The sequence below is a fragment of the Coturnix japonica genome, chromosome 1 (assembly GCF_054131305.1).
Source record: "Coturnix japonica strain WE chromosome 1, WE-NBRP24, whole genome shotgun sequence".
NCBI lineage: Eukaryota > Metazoa > Chordata > Aves > Galliformes > Phasianidae > Coturnix > Coturnix japonica.
Window position 1 is genome coordinate 34,441,939 of NC_140663.1, and position 20,861 is coordinate 34,462,799.

General features: G+C 44.3%; 1 protein-coding gene across 11 annotated transcripts in view; it reads left to right on the plus strand.

Annotated features, from left to right (window-relative positions):
• Positions 1-2,271: 2,271 nt before the first annotated feature.
• The window catches only part of NAV3 (neuron navigator 3), a 489,648-nt gene continuing 471,058 nt past the window's right edge, over positions 2,272-20,861 (plus strand). For all 11 annotated transcript variants that reach the window (XM_015857110.3, XM_085537405.1, XM_085537384.1 and 8 more), the window contains exon 1: positions 2,272-2,343. The gene's annotated coding sequence lies outside the window, so the exon portion shown is untranslated. The remainder of the gene's footprint in view (positions 2,344-20,861) is intronic.

A 20,861-nucleotide genomic window follows, 5' to 3' on the forward strand; every position in this document is an offset into this window, starting at 1 on the left:
TCTCATGTAAATGACACCAACAAACTTGTTTATATCTCATCTAGAGGAAAACTAAACCATAACTGACTCCCCCCCCCCCCCAAATCTTGCAAATTAATTCACAGACACCTCGAGGAAACATAAAATAAAACTCCCCATATACTTTATTAGATAAGAAACCATGAAGTTTTATGTATGAAAGCCAAGTGTCAGCCTTTTATTCTTCTCACTATACATTACTCATGTTTCTCAATGAAAGGAAAAATAAAGGATTGATTTGTATTTTCTTGGCAACACTGTGGAAATGTGTTCAGATAAAAAATGTTCTGCTCACAGAGCCACAGTGCAGTAAGACAGTCAGCTTCCTTCTTGCCTTGCATCTTCAAGCAGGACCAGCTCCAATTGTCCCCTTCTGGTCCGCTGTGCTTCGTAAACTATGATCAAAACAAGTTGTGTTTTATTCTGGGAGGAACAGTGCAAGCTATGGTGGCATTTGGCAAGCTGGACTCCTGGACAACATGACAGTGGATTCCTGCCTTTTTTTTTTTTTTTTTTTTTTCAGCCCTTTTAAAAAAGCCTTTGTTATTTCTTAACGCTAAGCCCTTGATGTGCTGGCAGCTGGTTTTATTACACCCCTCGTTTTCTTAACTAGAAATGGCCCACTGAAATGCCAGGAATTATTTGGAATGGGGAAATACCACACAGCTCAGTAGGAGAGTTCTCGTTTCTTTCTTTTGTTTTCTTCTCCTGCATCCAAACACAGCCCCATTGGCCAGTTCCCCATCTCCAACCCCGCTCACAATTTAGGATCTGCCAGAAAGCACAATTTTGGCTGCAGCCACGCCAAGCAGCACTGCAAAATAAAGAGCACTGAGGCCCAACCAGCTGCATTCTCTGCAAGCAATGGTTCTCAAAGACCCACAGGTGTCATGTGGCCACTAAGTGCAAAATGTCCTCCCTGAACTGACCAACTGCAGTGTGTTCTTTCTCCTCACTCTTACAAGAAAATTGAAGAAATTAGGCATCCAAGAGTGTGAGCTTGAAGACATTTTTGGATTTGGATGCAACTTGCAGGTCTTTCTCACCTGCCCCCTCCCTCCTGCACGAGCACAGGGCTCCTTCCTTTGCAGGTCACTTGAGAACTCACAGAAGTTTTCTCCATTTCTCCCCTGCTTGGGATCTGGAGCTGTTGTCTGCAGCAACAGAGCAGAGCTCACTTCTCCGTGCTCTTCAAGCTGTTTGTAAGAGCAGAAAAACTCAGAAGCTTCATCCCCTACCAGCAAAAACTTGTAGAGATATTCTAGGTGGGGTAAAGCCGTCCCTCAGTGGCCAAGCCAGAGCCACACTGCAGGAGGAGAGGGGCGTGTAGTGGGAGGTGGGCAGGTGGCACAGCAGGGGGTGTGAGGACTGAGCTTGGAGACTGCAGCAGTAGTTACTTCGCCCTGTTCATCGGCTCACGCCAAATCTGCACCCGAGAGCAGCAGTGTTTGGCACTGCTCTGTCGGAAGCACGGTGTCAGATGGGCACTGGCTTTAAGCCTAGATGACTCTGTTGGGCCAAGTGCACTTGTTGGGACAGGTGGGGTTGGTGAAGGTTCAGGCAGTGGGGAAGGAAATGAGGTAGGATGGCACCTTTCACCACTGTTGATTTTGTTTCTTTTCTGGTCTGTTAATTACAGTTAAATATTATAGGGGCCAGGACAGAGGAGATGGGAAGCATTCATTCTCCCCCCGGATTTTATACCTTTTCTTCCCTTTGCACGCTCACGTTACCACTCTGAGGCGGGGGCTGCCTAGCGCACCGCTCTCCCTGCAGCCGAGCCCTGCTGAGGCCTTCGCGAGCTGCTGCTACGCATACACTAATTCACAGCGCCTCGGGCTGCGCACAGCAGATACTTCGCTCCCTCCCCCAGCTCCTCGTGCCCCTATCTCAGCCCCTCCGCAACGGGCCCCCGCGGGAAACTTTTCCTCTGGCGGCACACCCAGCCGGCCCCGTTGGCGGGGGCAGCGGCCCCTTTAAATTCCAGCTGTGCGGCGGGGGGCAGCACCGCTGGCGGTGCGGCGTGGGGCTGGGGCCGGGGCCGGCTGCCGGTGCGCGGCAGCGGGGAGCGCGCAACCTGCGCCCGGGGGAGGTAGCGGCTCCGGCGCCGCGGTCCCTCGCGGAGGCGGAGAGGATGAGTGTGGCTTCTGGCTGCTTTTTTTGCCTCCTCGAGATGATTTCCATAGTAACCTGATCGAGCGGTGCAATTTCGGAAACTGGGGTGGTTTTATTATTATTATTTTTATTTCCCTATTTTTTTTTTATTTTTTTTTCTCCGCTTCTTCCCTCCCACCTCGTCGGCCCCCGAGGAGTGACAGCCGGCAGGTAAGGTGTCCCTGCCCCGCGGGGTATTTCAGCACCGCTAACTTCCCCGGGCGGCAGCAGCGGGTCGCGGGGTCCTGCGCGGTGCTCCGCGGGCTGGGGCTGCACGTCGGGCGGAGCCGGGGAGCCCGGCGGGGGGTTACCCCCGGGAAGAGCGCCGAGCTCCTCTTCCCCTCTTTGTTTGCTTGTTCCCACAGAGGGTTTTATTCTTCCCTTTGTTTCTCCCTCCTTTATTTCTCCCCCTCCCAGCCCTCGACCCCCCTCCCTATCCTTCCCTGCCTGGTTTGTTTCCTTGGATCATCTTTCCTTCCTTCTCCCTTTTGTGAGGGTGAGAGATCGCACGCACTTTACCTTAAAATCAGCGGCGAGCGAGGACGCAGCCGCCCGCTCCCTGCACCGCCGCATCCCAGCTCCTCGCTCCGCTCCCCGGCCGTTCCCCGGACCCGGGGCTGTTCCCTCAGCGCCCCGGGCGGGCTGGGGTCAGCCCACAGCGTCCGAGGAGGGTTTGGCCCGAAGCGATCGGGTGCCGGGCTCAGGGGATGCTCATTGTGGAAACCTGCGGGCAGGATGGTCTAGAAGCTTCTCCCCCCATAGCCCGCACCTCACCCGCCTGCTGGGCCGGTCCGGAGAAGTTGGGGATGAGGGATGTGTCACCTCACTGTTAGTGGCAATGGGTTGGTGGTGGCACTGGTGGCCCCAATGGTGCTGAGATGCCTGCTGGTGCCAGCCCCGCTGCTCAGCCCCACCTGCCTCCTGCTCCCTGTGCAGCACTGGACTGTACGTGGTACTACATGGTAGGCCTTGCAGGTTTGGGTTTGGTGGTGGAGATTCTGCCCATTTCTGTCCCTCTGGGCCCATTACCACTGTCAGGTGGGAGCCGTGCACCATGTGGGGCAGTGCTACAACTTCCCATGGCTCAATGGCCAGCCTGCCCCTCCGGCTGCCAGCCAGAGATGAGCTTGTGGTGTCTGTGAGTCGGTTGAAGGGGGTATCTGTCGTTTCTTGTGCTGGGTTTCACTGAGCACGAGGAGGAGATGGCTGTGGTCAGGGCTTTTTGTTTCTGTCACCAGTGATCAATAATCATCTGGTGGCAAGGTGATCTTATTACAGGAAAGCCAAAGTGCACGCTGCAAACAGCGGCGAGGCAAGGTCAGAAACTCGGAGCTATCAGCGTTCTGCCTGCTTTGCATATTTGAAGATGACGTATTCCTTTCAAACTAACAGCAACTTCGAGCTTCTGATGAGCTTTATTCCCACTGTAAATATCCAGCGCTGGGTTGAGACTGGGAACCATTACTGTTAAGCAGAAGGTGCCTCATCCCGGAGCATCCTCAAGCCCCTTAAAGCCTTCTCATTTTAGCTGGGCTGCACTTGGGGGGTTGTGGTGCTCTGAGGGCGAGAATAGTTTTTTGTCTCTGCCAACACAAAGCTTGGCTCGTTCTTAGTGCCCAGCAACTGCTCCCGGCTTCCAGACACAAAAGAAAGGCGTAGGCTGTGGCCTGAAGAGCGTTCACGCTCAAAAAGGCCGTCAGCTGGAGGGGAGCGCCGAGCAGCGGCAGCGCTGAGGGAGCCGAGCTGAGGCGGGCGGGGAGCGCGGCCGGGACCCGCCGGGATGAGGCGCTGCGGGAGAGGGAGGCCGGGCTGCGGGCGGAGCGGGCAGGTGAGCGGCGCCGAGGGAGCCGGCGGGGGAAGGGGTTACGCCGGGACTCGGAGTCTGACATGAAAAGCTCGGGGTAATGAGCTTAATCTACGAGATCTGGTTCTGAAATTGTGCGCGCCTGCCAATTAGCTATAACCATTCTGCTTTGCAGAATGGAATTCAGATCCTATCTCGGTAAGTGCATTGACTCTGAAGTGCTGCGAGGAAAAGAAAAATCTCCTCTTTCCCCTACTGCGGGCTTTAAATATGAGCAAAAATCAGATCTGAGAGCCGAGGAACCCTTTAATAACCCTTTAATAACGCTCACTTTCCTAAGTTCCTAAGACCTTTATTAGCCTGCATTAAAGGGAGTGCTCACATATGTGTGTGTGTGTCAGTCCGTGTGTGCCACCAGAGTGTTCAAAATGGCTGAATGCTATTGATCCAATTAAAAATGCCACGGGAAAATCACTGAAATTGGTTGAAATTTCAGCCTGATGATGGCTGTAAAGGATAGTTTGGGTTATACGTCGCTTGAGCAGCTGGCTGTTATCATGGTGAGGAGTTGGCAGGGTCCTTCATAAAGCCATCCCTTCACCCTGGTGTCACTGGTATAGACTTAGAAATACAGGTGCAAATGGTGCTGTGCTGGGCAGGGTGCTGATCTTGGTGGCATTTTCGGTCACTGAATGTCCTGTTGCTTTTTTTCTGAGTGTGGGAATGTTTGCTTCAGATGGCATTAATATGGTTTATTCTACAGACCATCAAAAATTCATTATGTTTGGTTGTGCTGTGATGCAACAATAAAGATTTTCTCTAAGAGAAGTGTTACCTACTTAATGCTAAATATTACACTTAGCCTCCATGTTGAGGTGGTCTACACTTGGGACCTGCTTATTTTAAGGATGGATTCTGACCTGCACCTGTGCTGTGCTTGTTTTTGTACCAGCTGCCAGTGGGGCTGCCTGCACGTGCTGATGGAGCAATCTGCCTGAGAGCTGTTCATATTTGCATGAACAGAACCGGTTTGTTTATATGCAGATCAGTTATTACTGAGAGGATAAGTGTGTGTGTGGAAAGTTGTTAGCGCAGAGGGATGCTGGCTTGTGAAATCTGTCCCACCTCTGCAAGATAAACTTTCATGTATAATGTCAGGGAAGCAAGCAACGGAGGGGCAAGAACACTGCTGTGCCTTTGATTATGTTCTGCACCGAGTTGCATGCTCGTCAGTATAATATATGTTTGGCAAGACCCAGTGCTGTGCTTACCATTAGAATACTTAGGATTTAGTCAGTGTAAAACCAGAGACTTGTCCAGATGCTCAGCGTTTCCCTGATAGTTGTTGTAGGAAATGGCTGTGTTAAAACTTCCCTGCTGAAACATTCTGCCCAAATATGTAACGATGAATTGCACAATGTTTTAGTTTCTAAGTTCTTTTCTACTCCTGACAGTGGCTGCACCCCTTTACTCACTTGTTTTCCCTACTTTCACATCTAAATTTAAAGTAATACCTTGATGCATCCATTTAAAAGGCCGGTGCCTCTTCTGGCAGAACTTCTTAGTTCTCCCCAGCTGCTCAGAGCTCTGATTTATGCAGCAGTCTGCAGGCACATCAGGTGTCCTATGAAGAGCTGCATGTTGGCACTACAAACATCAGTGCTCCCTCGTATAGCCATAGATGTGCAAGTCAGTAGAAAGCACACAAAAGTGGCTGCTTCTGGGAAATTGTAGGGAATGGGGCCAGCTAACAGTAAGACCCGATGAATGTTGTTGACTTCAGCGGGAGGAGATGATGTCCCGGTCTATCAGGAATAGACCAATGAGCATTGCTTACTTCACAGCTTGCTTCACAGTGTTTGCTTGTAAGTGGAGCCTAGAGAGCTCAGCCAGGCTCACAGCTCCTTGCAGCAAATGTATTCCACCTGCCTCAAATGAGACAGCAATGTTCCTTCAGACTAATTCAACAAATTGCAAGTGACAAACCAGCAGACAGATGAGGAATACGAGTAAGAAAAATAAGGTCATGCCATTATGTCTGCCAGCCTTTACACTTCATTTAAAAACCGTAATTGTTTTCTGTTATATGGCAGTGTTATCATCACCGGTTGTTCTACTTCTACGCATCATGCTGCACTGCTGGGTAGTGACTTGGGCTTTGGAACAGGTGGTCCCAGATGGTTTTGGAAGTTGTCTCACTGCAAACAACTGGGTAGTAGTAGAATAGCAGTGTTAGTAAAGAAAGTGCAGGTTTATACTGAACCAGACAAACATTTGCGTAGAGTTAAAAAAGGCCTAAGGGCTATTAAAGAGCAGAAAAAAGAATGCTCGACTGAGAGCTTACAGAAATAGAAGCAGTTGTTGTCTTACCAGATTTTAATGAGTGTTCTGTCAGTGACAGAAAACTTGAGGTTTTCTGATTGTTCAGAACCACGCTCGTAGAGAGATAAAAGTTAATAGTAGCTGCCTTTTAAGTGGGAGATCCTGTGGTGTTCTACATAATTTGATTTTGAGGGAAAATAGATCAAATGTGTTTACGTGTCGTAAAAACAACACGAGATATTTTTCATATTAGATTTATTACATAGATACCTCCGTCTATATGGAAAAATTAGATAACTGTGCTGCTTCTCTCTGTGCTATTGACATTTTCATTGGCAAGATGATGGATGCTGCTTGAAACAAAATGGTTTGCTGACGACTAAGAGAATCACTTCTTTTGGATTTGAGAAGAAATATCTTCAGCAAGGGAGATAGGTTGATCGGTAAATTAAGCATTAATCAAGTTTACTGTTAGAAATCTGAATTTATGGTGTAATTACCTTTTTCAAGAGTAGCTGCTGTGTTGGAAGGTTCTGATTTGCTCATACTTGGCTGTATTTCACAGTGATGTCAATTACTTTATACAGTGAGATGTTACCTTTTCTTGAGTGTAAATGTAATGTCTAGATATTTTTATCCAGTGGGCTCAATTCCATCTGGCTTTCAAATACAGGTCCGTGCCTTCTTCAGCTTTATGTAGAATGATAGCATCTAATTGATATGAAAACTGCTCCTAGATAACATGACAATTCGGAATAGGATATTGAAACTAAAATTGTCTAATAGCTCATTATGATCAGTTCTGTTTACTACAGATAAGCAGGCTTTACAGCCTAACTCCAGCTGCACTATAAAACTTTCATCTTTGGTCTTTGGCTGTATATCTTAATACACAGTTATTAAGCCTTAAAAATTAGTAAAATGGGAGGAAGTAAATAAAACGGGCAATATTTACAGTAGCCTTTACAGACTGGCAGTTAAAAAGTGGTGACTAAAAAGTGATGATGGAACAACTGAGGAATTTTCAGGAAAAAAAGAAACCTAAGAAGATAAGGATTCCTATGATCTATTTAAGGGCACTGCAAATTCATCACTTTTCTGGAAGCAATAAATCCACACATCCTTACTGAAAGTTTTAACTTGCCACAGACAAAGCTGATTAGTCATCCAAACTGCCAAAAGAGTTAAAATAAGAGTAAATATATCTTACTTTACAATGCAGGCTACATGCTTGGTTTTAAAAGTGTATCTGTAGGCACTGAGTTACTCTACAAATTACTAAGGAATATAAGTAAAATCAGTATTATTTTATTTTTGAAGATTTATCTGTACATCACAGATACAAACTGCTGTGATTATGTGTTTTGTGGTGTGATTTCTTAAGGGTGCCTCTGAGGAAGATAAGAAGGAAGATAAGAAGGATAACTTTGCAGATGGGAGTTGCCTCAGTAAGAGTGGGTGAGGTGGAAGAGCACTGCCACAATCAACACTGATGCACAGTGCTTTTTTAAAGTGCTTGTTTTGAGGTACAGGTTGTGAAGGGAGAGGGGCAGGGGGGTGGAACTGCTTGTAGGAACAACAAAAAAGTAAATAGGTCTTCATTTTGTTGAAGTAATAAGTGAACTGGGCTGCTATTTTTGAGAGTCTTGGAGGAATTATTTCTCTTGCTAACAAATGGTTTGTTTCTGTAACCTGTTGTCCTCTCTCTTGAATATCAAAGCAGCCCTGTGGTTCTGTGTCACTGTAATGCAGAGGTAACGAAGGTGAACCTTCATAGATTGTCACAGCATTGTCATTATTTTGGCAGTGCACTGGAGATAATTTCAGCAATGAGACAAAGAAGTTCTGCATCAATAAGAAGGTTTCAAGCTGAACAGTGGGTAGAAATAAACAGTACCAAATGGTCAGATAACAGTTTAAAACCACCTTGCTGAGATTTTTATCATCAGGATAAAGACTATGAATGATTTCTAAAGAACAATAACTTTTGTGCTCTTTCCTTCTTTTCTCTGCCCAACAATGAAGTAAAATATTTAGTAAGTTTTAGTTGTAACTCCAGTTCAATCCTTTTTCATCACCATCATTGTGCACCCTGCTCCTCTGGGGTCATACTTTGATGCCCCAAAGGATCATGCTTTGATGATTCTCGGAAGTGTCCATAATTCCCACTTAATGCCTGCATTTGGTGTAGGTTCTTCCTCTTTTTCTTACTTTATGGTGAATGGGCTTCAAAGAACATGAAGTAGTGTCTGGACAGCCAGGCTCAAAGAGTGGTGATGAATGGAGTTAAATCCAGCTGGCGACTGGACATGAGTGGTTGGTATTTAGGCCTGTCATACTTAGTATCTTTGTTTTTTGACCTGGTTAAGGGCATTGAGTGCACCCTAAGTTTGCAAATGACACTTTAGGGCAAAGAGTTAATCTGTCTGAGGGTAGGAAGGTCCCTCAGAGGGATCTGGACAGGTTGGATCACCGGGCTGAAGCCAACTGTATGACGTTTAACAAGACCACGGTGCTGGCTTCTATTCTTTGGTCACAACAACTTCATGCCGTGCTACAGATTTGGGGCTAAGTGTCTGGACAGCTGTGCAGAGCGTGGCTGGAGGTGTTGGGCTGTGCTTAGCTGAATGCAAGCCAGCCAGAGATTGTTTTGTCTGGAGAAGAGGACCCTCAGGGAGGAGACCTTACTGCCCTCTACTACTGCTTGAGTTTATGGTGAGGTGGCGGTCAGCCCCTTCCCCTGGTTAACAGTGGTAGGATGAGAAGGAATGGCCTCAAGTTGTGCCAGGGGAAGTTTAGCTTGGATATCAGTAAAAATTTCTTCTCAGAAAGTGTTGGAACGGAGTGCTCAGGGAAGTGGTGGAGTCACTGTCCTTGGAAGTGAAGGATATGTTTCCTGCATATTCAGGAAACATGCAGATGGGGTACTAAGCTTTTCATTTCCTTGTCAAGAGTTAAGGACAGAAACACATCCCACTGACATACATAATTTTATGGACTTCGATTATACCTGCGTAGTCTCACTACCCTCACAGCCCTCCTGATAATATGAATAATTCACAGTACCCTTGACCATATTTCTTCTGTTACATGAGCTACCTCCAGCCTAACTTTTCCATTTCTCTGGTAAAGAGACCTAGAAAAGCCATGCTGTAGCACACAAATTGCTGTGTTCCTTTTTGGCACATTCTGAACTGAAAAGACATCTGTTTGGATGAGCTCTTTAGTTCCTTTATAATAACTAGTTAAAGGATTTGAATGGAAGGACTTACATAATTCGATTTCTATAAGCAGCACACAAGAAATGTGTATGTTCTTGTTATATATGTAGTTTTCTATCACATTTTATTAATGAACAGATTAAGGCAAAATGACAATCTGCATCACTGCCACTCTTGGACTAGATTTTGCTGATGAATGGTAGAGTTTTATGGAAGTCTTGAATGAGATAATGGTGTTAAAAAGATGAAAGTGGTACTTCGAGCCTAACAAGGTACGCAGTTAGTTTAGATGTCTGTGTGCTGATGACATTTAAAGCCACATTTTCTGCAGTGCATTTTAAATTATGCTCGTGTCCTAGTGGTCATTTCGTTATGTCTCTGTAACTGCCCATTTTCAGCAAGAGTCAGTTATTAAACACTGACTTTAACACTGAGTCAGTTTTGACTAAAGCTCTGCAATTTGCTTTTTAAAAGGTTTACTGCATTAGAAACCAAACCAAGTTCCTTTTATTTACAGTAGCTTGGCTGCAGGATAATTTCATGTGATCTCATCCATAAATGAGTCCATTCAGAACTCTTTCTACTTACTAACCTGTTCTCTTCCTATTCATTTAGTGTACTTAGCTGGACGATTAAGACTGAATACATTAGATTTATGCATTCTTATTTTTTTTTCAGGGAGTGGGTAAAAAGTTTACAGATAGCTCATTTTTTTGAGAGAGAGATCTTAGTGGATATGTACCATTGCATATCTTTCTCTTGCAAATAGATTACATTATTATGTATAGAAATTGAGGTTCCATAAGTGATCTTGTAGGTGTCAGGTGACTAATTCAGGGACATCTGGCAGACTACCTGGGAAATCTTGGAGGACACTGCCAGACTCTTGTGTTTCTGGGCATTTCTTTGGTTTGTTTTTTCATTTTCTCTTTATTGCACGTTGCCTGTTTCAGGATGGATAAACCATTGGCTAATGGAAGGCTTAAATGTTGACTAGCAAGGAGTAGTTAACAGCTTTGAGTTAATTCTTCTTGCAGAGTCAGTGCCCTGCTGAAGTAAGGGAAAGAGCCAAATTTGTCTCTTGTATCTATTATCTGTTGCCACACTGAAGAAGAAACCACTCAGCTGATGCATGTTGGACTGGTTACTTTCACAGCTGCAGAAATTAATGCCTAGTGATTCTGCCAGCCGTACTTCTAATGTTGTTGTTTCTACTGAGTTTGTCATTTCTGAATGTCTCATACATGGTTTTTTAAAATGAGAAAGAAATCTGAAGAAGGCTTTGGAAATAATGAAGATTAGTAATCACGAGGACTTGGATTCAGTTAAGTATATTATATTAAATGGTAGTTTCCAGGGTTAGTATTAGTGACCTATAAGTGCTAGTAGTCTCCAGAGAGAATGAGTTTATCCTGACGTGCCTTCTAACGATTGTTTTTGGTCACAAAGCAGTCTAAAATAAGAAAAATCTTTGGATTCCCCTTGCCTAGACTGCAAGACAGCTCCATTAGGAGAACAACTTACTCTGGGTGCAGTCTCCAACAAGCAGAAGAGAAAAAGGTTATCAGGAGTAATCAACATGGATTCAGCAAAGGGAAATCACGCTTGACCAATCCGGTAGCCTTCTGTGATTTCATGACCATCTGGCTAGTTGAGGGGAGAGAGATGTTGTCTACCTTGATTTCATCAAGGCTTTTGATACGGTCACCCATAACATCCTCGTAGGTAAGCTAAGGATGAGTGGGATAATTGAGTGGGCAGTGAGGTGGATTGAGAATTGAGCACATCTGTACAGATTAGGGGCTGACTTGCTGGGCAGGAGCTCTGCAGAGAAGGAGATGGGTGTGCTTGTGGACAGCAGGCTGGCTGTGAGCCAGTAGTGTGCCTTAGTGGCCAAGAAAGCCAGTGGTATCCTGGGGTGCATTAAAACGAGTGTAGCCAACAGGTGAAGGGAAGTGATCCTCTCCTTCTGCTCTGTCCTGGTGAGGCCACATCTGGAGTACCATGTCCAGTAAAAATGTTACTTGTGATGTAGCTGTACTTGGTTCCTGACAGATCTGCTCCTCAGCTTACACACCATCTCCTACTGCTGATGAAAACTTCAGTGCAGTAACTTCATGGCGCATAATTCAATGATGTTAAAATAGGATAATTCATTCCTTTCCCTCTCACGTTTTATTTCTTTCTATTAAATGAATTCCAGGCTCAGAAGTAATGAGGGAGTTGAGTTCGTGACCTGAATATATCTGAGATTTACCTGCAGAATGATTCCATGTTACATCCACTTTCAAACTGCTACTCTTGCTAGTAATATCACGTTACTTTTTCATGGAGAAGCTTTAAGGCATCGAATTCCAACAATCTTCATTTTATGATGATCAGTCAAGTCCTGAAGATCAGGCCAAGTCCTGATTTCTTCCAGCTGTTAGGTGGCAAAAAGATTCTGGGGTATTTGGACTGCAAGCAATACATTGTGCCAGAAGCAGACAACTTTTCTGATGTTCCAGTTTGCACATTGTTCTTCACACAGTGAGAGCCACAGGACTGGTGTCCCCTTCCTTGCAGAGCACAGAGTGAAAGGAGTGAGTTGGGCCTTCTCAGGAGGCAGATAATGGGCCAACACACTCCCTTACAGACAGCGGTGGTCCTAGACTGATGTACTGATGGTCTCAGCATCATCTCTTAGCTTGATTCCTTTCTCTTGCAGGATTTGAACTAGCTGGCAGTTTCTTTTACACTTGAAGTACTGAGCGAGTAATGACAAGGTAAAAAGGGCTTAGGACTAATTTATGTGTATTTTTAACTCTATTCCACAGATTGCTGAAAGCCTGGGTGTTTGTTTAAAAATCGGAGTTCTCATGCCTAGCTGCATGTGTGTGTAATAGCTCTTGGCTGTGCCTCTTCTGCCCTGGGGAGGAGACCAGGAAATCTTAGTTCTTCTACCCAGCCCTCCCATCCTTCTCATTCACAGACCCTGTGAGATTAAATGGCTGATAGTGTTCTCTGACCCATGCCACTGCTTTCCACTTTGAGGGCCTGAAATAGATTTCCCTTGCCTTTGGCAAGTGCAGCTCATGTCTGTGCTCTACAGCCCATTGCCTGAGGTGTGCAGGAGAGCAAGCAGCAGATATGAAGGCACCGGAATTCAGGCAGCACCAATCTCTGTGAAGAGCACCAGAACATGCAGGTTTTCCCCCATGCTGGCACTAAAGATTTCTCGAGTTATCGCCAAATACTCATCCTGCTGCACAAAATACACATGCAGTGCCTTTGCTGTAGGACTTAACAGCCAGAGCAACTTATGATGTAGAATATTGACAGCATCAGCACAAAACCATGACAAACTCCACAAGAAAGGGAAGCCAAGCAGTAAGGTTAATGGCTGTTACTTGTTGGGTGGGTTAGTCCTGAAGCACTAGGGAAACACATTCTGAACTTCCATGTTGTAGGGTTGTCTGTGGGCAGTGATATAACTTGTCCTCTAAGAGTGTTCCCTTGGATGGAAACAGCCAGAATGTTTTATCCATTGATATCTACCTGCTAAAATGAAAGAAAATTGGTACAAGTTGCTGTGTTTGAGGAGAAGGTATAAATTTATACGTTAATGTTTCATACTGCTTTTTTTTCCCCCCAAGTAAATACAACAGAACATCCATTTGAAAGGAGCTATTTTATGCTCTCTTTGCTACCAACTCTCTTTTCTTAATCTGAAGGCTTCTGACACCTCTATAGATAGCAATTTTAATTAATTTCCCAATTATTAAGAATATATTCACTGAGAGGAACATGCTAAACATCACAATTGCAAAGATTAATTGTTCAGATATAATTAGAGCCATGCTCTGTGCTCAAAAGCACTGGTGAATGTCTACAGTCGCACTGTTTAAATCATTTGAATCTATATTGGACTAATGCCATTATCTCTAAAATCAAGATCTGCTCCCTCCCTAGTGCTTGGTTATCCTCTTGCCTACAATATTTTTAATGTGGAGCCTTTGTCTTCAAGGTTCTGGTGAATCTTGTTTCCTTAAAAACAAAATGAAACAAAACTTAAACGGAATCTAGGCAAACACTTTAAAGAGGCATGAAGCAATTACTTCTCTCTAGTGGTCATTCCATTCAGAGTTTCGAACAGAAGACAAAGCCCGTTTTCTATGGAGCAGTTTTCTGAAGATTAAGTGCTAAATAATTACTACTTTTTGGTTGTGTGAATCAGTGGGACACAGAGCAAGAACAGTTTGTGGGTTGAAAGGCAGGGAGGAGGTAGTGGTGTTAATGGAAAAGAAGTGAGTTGTTATAGTACAATAAAGACCTGAGGATATTAACCTTTGACTTGCGCATGTTGTTTATTTCATGCTTGATTAATAGTTTTAAAATTTAGGAGAAAAGACACCTTTTGGCCTTTTAAACAATGCACACCTTCAGCGCAACAGTCCTCTTTGTTTTGCTGGCTTACTGGAAAGAGGAAAATCGAATGGTATTAGTCACACTTACAGCCATTTGATTGCATTTATAGCAGTAGTTGATGGTCTTTTATTTGGAGCCTATGCAGTTTCATTTGGAGTGCAACACGTGCTGCATTCATCTAGAGGATTAACTCAATTCTCTACATTAGGAGAGTGACCTTGACCAGCTCAGTGTGTTTGGCTACATGCTGTGCTGCCGCTCCTTGATTTTGGGGAAGGTGGTTTCTTTTTAATCTTAGTTAATAATGCCAAAGTTTGTATGTTAACTTATGCAGATTCCCATCCTTATTTCTGTTTGAATGGGTACTACTTGATTACTGGGCAGCGTTCTGCCTCAGAAGCAAATATCTGGTTCTCTTGATCCCCAATGGGAGCCATTTGTGTGCTTGCAAGCAATTTGCTTTACAAACCTCTGCTCATGCATTGAGTGGACTAGCTGGGGAATTCTAACCCTAAAGGTCTTAGGGGGGAACAGTCTCTGTTTGCCCCCAGTTTGCATCTGAGTCTAAATTTCTGTAGGCAACATAGCACAGTGATATGCTTAGAGTCTTTTCTATTGATGTTTTCCTCTGCATTATAGGACTGAAACACCTCACACATATTGTACTTATTAACATACAAAGAGCCTTGGCCTGGAAAATGAGCATAATAAAACGTTTAATTTTGCAGGCTTTACTTTGCATAGCATGCAGTTTTATTTCTGTAAACATCAGACATTCATATCTGTTATTTATGTAAATTCCTATGTCTGTTATAGATTTGCAGTCTTTGCACATTCTCCATTGAAATTTGATTATGCAGTTTGTAAAACACAGACAGGAATTTAATGCCCGTTCCTGGTGATGATGAAGCATTTTCTTGCCTTTCAGAAGCACGCAATCTTTAGACTTTATCAGAGGCGGAGTCTAAATAGGTGTATTGGAACAGCAAAAAGAATGAGTGTGTTTTTGGTTATTATGGAGCTGTTATGGTAAGAGGTGTGTGGCTGCAAAAAGAGCTGCTGTGCGTGTGTGGGAGTGCTGGTGTCTGAACTGATTGCTGCCAGAGGTTGCTGGAGTGAAGATAAATGAGTTCTTCAAAGCAATTAAAAGCAGCGTAGGTGATAAAACGGCGTCTAGTAATCTCTCACAGTTTCATATAATGTCAGATTTAGGTCCCTGTCCGTGCCATGTGTTGCACAGAAGGTGAAAGCCACTGCTGAACCTTCCGTGCAGATGCTCTGTAGTAGTGTCTTTTGGGGCGGAAGGAGTGCTGGTAGGAGCTCACCACAAGAAAGCTCTGCACACTCCAGTGGTTCCCCTCGCAATTCTGAATACACTTCAGGGTCCTGATCCTACCGTTCTTAATGGACTGTGGCCTGTCTTTGAGGCCACCTTACATTTGCAGTCAGGATGCAGAGGTTTAACGAAGGTGCTGCGCTTGTTACAGCTGTGTGTGAAGCGGGAGTTGGAGGCAGAGAGTGCTGCAGGCATGGACTGAGCAAGCAGCAAAGGTCAGAGTGAGCCCGGACCTGCTCACAGCATGCTGTGAAGACTGAGTGGCATTGCTGCTACTGCAGGAAGACTGAAAGGGAAAATACAGACATCAGTATATCCTATGGGCAGAAACCATTGCTGCTGTAAGCAGGTCAACTCAGCCAAACTTAGATGTAAGTAAGTTTTAATTTACCCTGCCACAGCTAGAACTTGGTACCATAACACTTCAGACTGTGTCTGCTATGTACTTATGCATGGTTATGCAAGGCCAGTGCATCGTACTACAAATGTATCTGAAAGTTCACAAGATGTCCTTCATCCCCATCCTGCTCCATCCTTTGTGACCATCACATACCATCTGTACTGAGCACATCTCACACTGTAAGGATACATGCTGCAGCTTTGCCCTCTGCCTCCTCTCCGGTCACGGAATCACTTGGGTCAGAAGGGGCCTTTTGGGATCACCTGCTAGCTGCAGCTCTGTTGAAGGAGACTTATTTCTGTTGCAGTAGTATGAGCTGATGATGGGTGATGTAGCAGCATCCAGATGCAGTCTTCCAAGAAACCTGCCCAGGAAGCATATGCAAATGCTTGTGGCTGAGGTCAAGCAAGGCCCGGTTTGCCATTTACAGCAGTTCTCTGCGTGGCAGTGGTGAAAAAAGGGGGCAAAGCAGTGTAGAAGCCTGAGAAAAATACTCTTCCCTTAGGCATACTGAACTGAATCATTGAATGCTGGAAGCTGTTACCCATGGTAGTACCTGAAGCAGAGAAGTCACACTGTCTTACCTCAACACAGCACTGCTGTGTGCTGGTGAACCCCCTCAAGTTCACACTCAAGCAGAGACACTGAAACAGCAAACAGTGAGTAGATTGAGCAGGTGATGTGGGGAAGGGAAGGAGGCTTAGGCTGGGAACCAGGAGGAAAGGGGAACACTGCGTGCTCCCCTGTGCTGGCAGGGGATGGATGGGATCGACTCTTTGTCATGTCAGGCAAAGAGGCATAAGACTTGATGGAGTGGATGGTGTCTGTGGCATTAGAGAAGTGCTACACCTCCTTATTTCTGCTTTAAACGAGGGATTCAAGCTAGTTCTCCAGTTCAACCAGAACAGGTGTGGGAGCCATGGCTATCTCTGAGGATGGTGACTTGTAGACGTCACACTCACATCCTTTCCAGCAGAGTGTTAATCAGCTGCAGTGTGCCTTCCTGCCACTTCTGGGGCCCCGGGGGACAGGAGAACCCTGGGGAGCCTGGGTAAGCCCAGCTGTGCTGTGGGGCAGTGGTGTCTGGATGGCACACGGCAGGATGCAGCCAGGCAGGTGTGGGCACAGATACCCGCCAAGCTGGATCGCTGTACCCAAGGTGACAGCGATGACTGTGTGTAACAAAGTTGTATTTGGTTGCCATAACGACAGGGCACATCCTTTGTAGTCTGGGCACTCCACGCCTGGTGTGCGACATGCGGCAGTTGCTCTAACAAGCTGAAATCGGCTTTTATTTTGTTCTTGCAGCATCTATTGTTTTGGATGGAGGAGGAACAGCATGTGATGGATTTTTTGCCATTGTGTCCTAAAATTCATGAGTACAAGGGAAAGGGATGTCTGGATGGCACCACTGACTATTCTTATTTTGAAGTCTGGAAAATAAGTGCTTAGCATACATATACGTGTATATACATAAATAGAGGGAAAATAATTGCAGGAAACAATTCGGTATATGTGGGAGTGCAGTGTCACAGTGACTTTTATTTGGGGTGTTATTCATCGTTAGCTATGGAATATATTACCAGGATTTTAATAGCGTGGTGTTCCCATCATATGAAGGGACAGCAGGTTGCTCTGCTCCATCACTGCTGTGAAAAAGCCTACCAGTGTAGACCGTTCTTCTCTATAAATGTAAAACAAGCAAACAGTTGTGTATTAAAGAGTCACAGTTAAAATGTTAAAAAAAAGAAACACAATCCCTTTTTTTCTTTGTGTTCCCTCTGCTCTCTTGTTCAGTGGACACTGAAGGCTTTAGGCCACAATACAGGAGGGTGCAGAAGGAAACTTGTCATTCCCACTGCTTGACTTACTGCTTACCATTCAGAAGAACTTTCATTCTTTACCAGTAAATCCAAAGCTGTTGTCTTTATTTTTGATCATTTCCTTGATATTTGACAGTCACTTAAGGCAATTTTTAAGGGGCCTGATAGTCACCCTAACTCTTAAAAAGAACAGAACCCTTTTAGGGTGACTCCAGTCATGGCTTTATACCTCGTCCTAAAGTGATCTGATGTTTATTATAAAGAACTGTGAACAAAAGATTTATTTTAAATAGAATGAGAAAAACACAATGCCACAGCTGGGCAGGTAAAATATTTTCCAGTTGACACTTCTAAAGGAGTAAGGACAATTCGTATTCAAGAATGGGTTTAGATGCCATGAGAAGCTAGAATTGCAATAGCAGTCTTTGCGAATCTTAATGAAAGCCATAACTCAGTGGTATAAGTCTGCTTCACAGTGTTAAATCACTGTAGGTGTTGCCTGCTCTACCAGCCTATTAGGCCAGAAGCTGCAAAGTGCCATCTCCTTCTCTGGGTATAGTCCACACAGTTTTCACCTACTTGTGATTCTTAACTCAAGCATTGGCATCTGGAGTTTCACTACAGTCCCCTGAGTGCAGGGAGTCAATGTATTGGTTTACCATTCAGCTCAATTAATCCTCCCTCCAGTCAGCTTCTTCATCCACTGTCTGCTGGTAAGTTTGCACTGGTTTGAATTATCCTAACAAATAACAATGCCCTGCAGATATATTTGAGGGGATTTTATGAATAACCCCCTTTGAGGAACTGCATGCATTGTATACTGTAATATACTTCAAGTATTCAGTATTTTGTGACTTTCTGAGACAGTAGTTTAAGTGTTTATATTCTTGGTACAGTAGCAAGAGATGATCTCCACATCATGTTTTACTTGTCAGTGCTGCCTCTATTATTAGCAGGGGAAATTGCACCATATAGTATTTGAGGCCATAATCAAAAAAGTATACATTTTCCATTATAGGAAATCCTCTCTTTCTACTATATGACCAAATTGCAGTCTGCTAAAATCAACAGACAATAAAATAGTTGGATTTCTATGATTTATAAAGTAATCCTGCTGCCTTAAATAGTCCAAAAATCAGCTACTCATTTATCCAAGTTCCAAAATGCTGACTCTCATCTTTCTTTCAGTGAACATAATAATTAGTTGCATGGGAGTGTACTTTATGAATTTGAAACTACGTTATTGTGAGGCGTTTGAGTGTTTTGAATGCTCGGTGAAACACAAGTACCAAGTTGTGGTTTAACTCGGGCAAGCAGTTCAGCACAGCACGACTGTTCACTCACTTCCCCTGAGTGGAAGAGAATTAGAATGGTGAAAGTTGAAGAACTTGTGGGTTGAAATAAGGCAGCTTTCTAGGTGAAGCAAAAGCTGTGCTCATAAGAAAAGCAAGGAAATTCGTTCACTTCTTCCCACTGGCAGGCAGGCATTCAGCCACTTCCAGGAAAGCAGGGCTCAACCTACAGTTTGGTTTATTAGGAAGATGAATTCCATTGCCGTGATCATCCCTCCTTCTTCCTACTTTACCCCAACTTTTACTGCTGAGCTGAGTTGTCTGCTGAGTTCTTTTGTTGTTTTGGTTGCTCATGTGTTACATGGAGTTGTTGGACACCAAAGCCAGTGCAGGTTAGGTCACTGTTGTGCTTGTACTGCTTCTTGGGAGGCCCTTCCTCTTGGTATGAATGGTTCCTTCTACTGCAGCTTTGTTCTATGCTAAGCAACAGTTAAAGGCTTTGCACTTGAAAATGCAGTGTATATATCTTTTAATGTTTACATAATCCTTTGATGTTTCAGGGCAATTCACGACGTTATTGAATGCCTTTATTGGTAAAAAGAAATAAAGGTGTCCAGTGAGAAGGAAAAAATGACTCATCAGTCTGTTTGCATGAGAAAATTTAGCCAAGTTACAGCCTTGGGAACAAAGAGAGTGGTAACACTCCTCCAGGCTGCTCTCCCACTACAGCAAAGAAGCTGTGAAAAATAGACTCTTTCAGGGCTTGAATGTGAATGAGTGAACTCTCCAGCTACTAGGAAATCTTTTCAGAATCAGACAGCAGAGCAGGTTTTCAGCTAGTTGTATCCCATTCATTCCCTCATCCCTTATCCTGCACATACTGATTCAGCTTGTAGCAGCACAGGTTAAGGCTTTTGAAGTCTGATCAAAGATCCCACACCAGCTGCAGCGTGGTGGAAATGAAGGCACCTTGCTTTTTCTGCTCTTCCTTGTTGCGAATGTTACAGCTCTGTCACAGCTATCAATGGCATCTAAATCAGGAGCGGAAACAAAGCAAAATGCAAATTGCTCTGTTACATGCCTGGTATATTAGTTGTTGCATCATGAATAATCCAAGAGACCGGCTAACGCTGAATGATTTAGTTCGCTCTGCTCATGTGCCGATTACTTGTCAAATCCTACAACCTAATCTCCCTGGTCTAAACTATCACCTCTATCTAAATGCATTACAAGAAGTGTTTGGAGTTGAATGCACCTGCATTACCACTCACCTGGGAAGAGCTGCCTGGCAACTGCTTGTGAACCACAGGCATGTTTTTAACTTTGTAGATATCCCATTTATGTGGAAGGAGAGGAGAACTGGAAAACACCTTGTATTAAACATTAGTCTTTAAGTATGACCAGAAGGTTCCTTCTAGCCCCGTTTTTACATAGGGTACACACAGTCCACTTGCTTAAAGGAAGGAATAGTAGGAAAGGTCTCTGTCTCGTGGCCGTTTTCCATCCTACAAATCTTTTTACTGGAACAGATTAGAGAAGAGATTGTGAGAGATCTTTCTTGCTAAACCTGTGAATGTGACAAGACTGCTTTGCCTTTGCCTTTACTTCTTGGGCACTTTCCTCAGCAGCTGATGTTTTGCTGCCCAGTTGTTTTATTACTGTTTCTCACTGTCTACATCTGATGTCAGTACTGACATGTATCAAGGCTGACCAAAATACTCAACTAGTCAGCAGCACGATACCCACAGACTGGCACTTTTCTCTTATCTCAGCATTCTCCCTGTAGAGGAAAAGGCTAATGTTTGCAGTGCTGCTTCTGATTCAGTGCAGAGGCAGCATTCCACTGTCAGTTCATTTCAGTTCGTATTGCATGTTGTGATTTTATGTGAATTGCAAAAAAGTTATTGTCTTTTATTATCTGTAGCATAAAAATGTTTCAGTGAGATTATTGATCTATAGAAAGATATGAATCAAGGGCTTTCCCAAGTCTATGAAGGGCGGGCAACGTTATGGGCAAAGGCTGGAGTCTATTGAGTTCTGTTTTCCTTCACAGCCTCATTATTTAAGTGGCTGCTGATAAATGA